A 3,402-nucleotide genomic window follows, 5' to 3' on the forward strand; every position below is an offset into this window, starting at 1 on the left:
GTGTGATTATCAGAAATACCTCTATGGAATGTCAGAACCGACAAACCTACCCATGAGGACAACCATATCTGAGTGAGCTTTATATACAAAAAGGTTTGTGTGCTGAAACTAAAATGAAAATGAGAGGGGTAGTTGTTGTGAGCCAAAATAATTGACGAGAGTTGTATCAGGATTAAAAGAACATAAGAATCCTGTTCCAAACTTTTAAAATCCGGGCATACCACACAATCTATTAGTTCTTAATTCTTTCGAGACTAATATTGAAAAAGGCAAGCCCAGGCCAATTCTTTTCACAACCCCACCAACTACTCATTTATCTCTCAACATATAAGTGTTTCAATAACACTTGGGGCACGCAGCTCATCATCTATCAATTTCTCATTCGAAGAAAGTTGATATTGAATCAGAAGGATATATGTTCCCCCTTCAAGTSTTCTTGATCACTAATTGAGTCTGATAAATTTGTGTAGTCCACATGGTTTATCTTTTTGAGCCTAAACAGAAGCATACGTTGCTTTATCTTTCTACACTACATAGATTTTGCATTTTATMTGTTATTTTGCCAAAACATTCATAGATATGTTATTTTTAAGCTATCAATGATTGAATGGAAGACCTGGTGAGATGAGCATAAAAAAGTCTCATATATACAGTACATCCGTTGTACTAAGTATATCTGTTATACTCACAGGCCAATCTTTTTATAAGATTGAAAACAATTTCATTCGTTGAAATTGGTTGTTACCTTCTCATTCCCTTAATCTGAAAATATTAAATAAGTGGATTTGCAAAGATCTACTTACTATTTTATGAATTGACGGCTTAAGTGGAAGATTTCATTCATTCTTGTGTATGATGGAATGATTCTCATTTCATCATAAGGGGGAATATGTAATAATGAATGAAATGTCCAATTCCGAACATTATAAGGGGAATTTGATGTAAAGATCAAGGGGGAGTAACTTCAATAATGGCAAAAGACTCAAAAGAAGTGCGACTGGAGATAATTATAGAAAGATTATTCTCTGTGCTACAACGACTGAGAGATGTTGAATGTGAAGATCCTTTTTTACAACAGTTTACTGAAGATCAGCTCTGAAGTTTGTTATTGTTTCTGGTCTACATTGTTAAAAGAGAAGATCATCTCTGTTCTACATTCGAGCGGGAGAATGTTAGAAGATCTTTCTCAACAAATGATCGTCTGAAGTTTCAAGTTGAAGATTCTTTTGAAGAAGACATAGAGTGTTTAAAGCTACAAAGTTCAAACGAGACTCAAAGCGCGCAAATTCTTTCAAGTCTGAATACAAAGGGGGAGAATGTTAGGAATGAAATTCAGTGTAAAATTGTATTCGTCTTGAAAGATAAAATTGTCTATAATTGTATAAAAGTCATCGTGTTTGACTTTTATTAGAGATGTTTGACTTTGACTTTGTCTTGTAGTTTGACCCTATATATAGGGTGAGGTCTTTGTAATTTGAAAGAAGGGAGCTCATTTGTTAAAATCTGATTACGTAATAAAGTTTGACTATATTGTGAGATTTGACTTTCTCTCTCAAACTTCATCTTGAATGTTCTTACTGTTCATATCTTGAATTTGCCATAGTTGTGTATTATCATGAAGATTGATTATTTGGGATCTACAGTTTGTTATAAAACTTGAATGAACTAGTGGAACATTTTTATTAACTTGCACTAATACATCCTCAATATTTCCCTTAGGGTATGCAATAGATTTGTTGGTCAATTGAAGTGTAACAGCGGCAGGTCTAGCCTCACCTATGTCTAAGATGTTGAAAATATATAAAGGCATAAAGTTGATACTTGCACCTAAGTCACACAAAGCTTTCCCAATCTCCTTCCCACCTATAGAACAAGGAATAGTGAAACTCCATGAATCTTTAAGCTTAGGGGTATGCTATTGGTCAAAACTGCACTACATCCTTCGGTAAGAGCAACAATTTCATATTCAGTTAACTTCTTATTTTTTTACTTAGGATGTCTTTGAGGAACTTAACATAACTAGGTATTTTCTCAATTACCTCAACAAGGGTGTGTTGATGTGCAACTCTTCGAACACATCCAAGAATTTCTTAAAATGCAGCTCTTCCTTCTAATTCCTTAACCTTTGGGGGTAAGGTACAAAAGGAGGAACGGATTTTATCATAGTTTTGCTTGAATGTATTGAGCAAGATGGATCTTCTATGCCTTGGGTCTTTGTTGTACATTATTGTGGTATAGATGGTATTTCAGCATCAGTCTTAGGGGTCTCTACAACCTTACTTCCTTTTGACTTTTTTGTAATGGATTCTTTAGGAAAAAATAAAGGGTAGTCTGACCTTGGGGGGAGAGAAGTGGTGGCCTCAGGTGTTTGTTTTTCTAGAGGTTTGGAAGGTTTTTCCTTAACAAGGGCCAATGCTATAGCATCAGTTTTTGACAAAATTGGTTCATGATTTTTTTGCATTGCCTCTGTTAATTCCTTCCCACTTATAAGGGTCACTACCTTCACATATTCCTTTATTGAATGTCTAGGGACTCCTGTGTTACTGGGTAAGGTACCAAAGGCTCTATTGGTCTAAATGAGTGCAAATTGACTGATTCGGGTTTCCAGATTTCTGATTGAAGCACTCTGCTGATTAATGAGTGCTTGGGTTTGGTTTATGAACCCTTTCATCATAGTCTCCAAAGAGGATGATGATTCTGTTTGTGGAGGTGGCTTGTTTTGAAAAGACGATTGAGCAGTTTGAAAACTTTACTGATGATTTTGAGAGTTATAGTTGCTTGCATGCTGTTGTGGTTGAAAATTTGAGGTTCCTTGTTGTTTTTGAACAGATGGATTCAAATTTGGACTGTTCCAAGAAAAATTTGGATGTTGCTCCAACTAGCATTGTATGTGTTGGAATAGGGATTAGATATATTATGAACATAGTTTACAGATTCAGAGTTATGAGGACAATGTTCATAAGAATGTTCTCCCCCACAACAAAATACACTGTACTGAGAGTACTGTTGGAACGAGTGTAGTAGCAGTTTACTGCAATCCTTGGCCAAAAGCTAGGTTTTTAAGCATATTGGCCATGGAAGTGAGTTGTATGTGTCTATAACATGAATTCCAATAGTCTTCTTTTGTGGTTGGGCATGTAGATAAGCATATTGTCCATTGTTTGCTGAAATCTTTTCAAGAAATTCATATCCTTCCTTATAAGTGCTAGCTGTAAAGGCCTCGCCTATAGTCGTATCGATCATCTGTTTAGCCATGGGAGTTAACCTATTGTAGAATGTCTCAAGTTGAATACAATAAGGAATGCCATGGTGAGAGCATTTTCTTAACAGCTCTTTGAACCTCTCTCATACATCAACTTCATCGTCCAATTGTTTAAAAAGACATATTTCATTTCTAGACTT

The 3,402-nt window shown here is 35.4% G+C and overlaps 1 pseudogene; it reads left to right on the top strand.

Moving 5' to 3' along the window:
• The first annotated feature begins 3,301 nt into the window (after positions 1-3,301).
• LOC112503307 lies at positions 3,302-3,402 on the top strand (annotated as a pseudogene).

The sequence above is a fragment of the Cynara cardunculus genome (genome assembly GCF_001531365.2).
Source record: "Cynara cardunculus var. scolymus isolate 2C chromosome LG 1, CcrdV1, whole genome shotgun sequence".
Classification (NCBI taxonomy): Eukaryota; Viridiplantae; Streptophyta; class Magnoliopsida; order Asterales; family Asteraceae; genus Cynara; species Cynara cardunculus.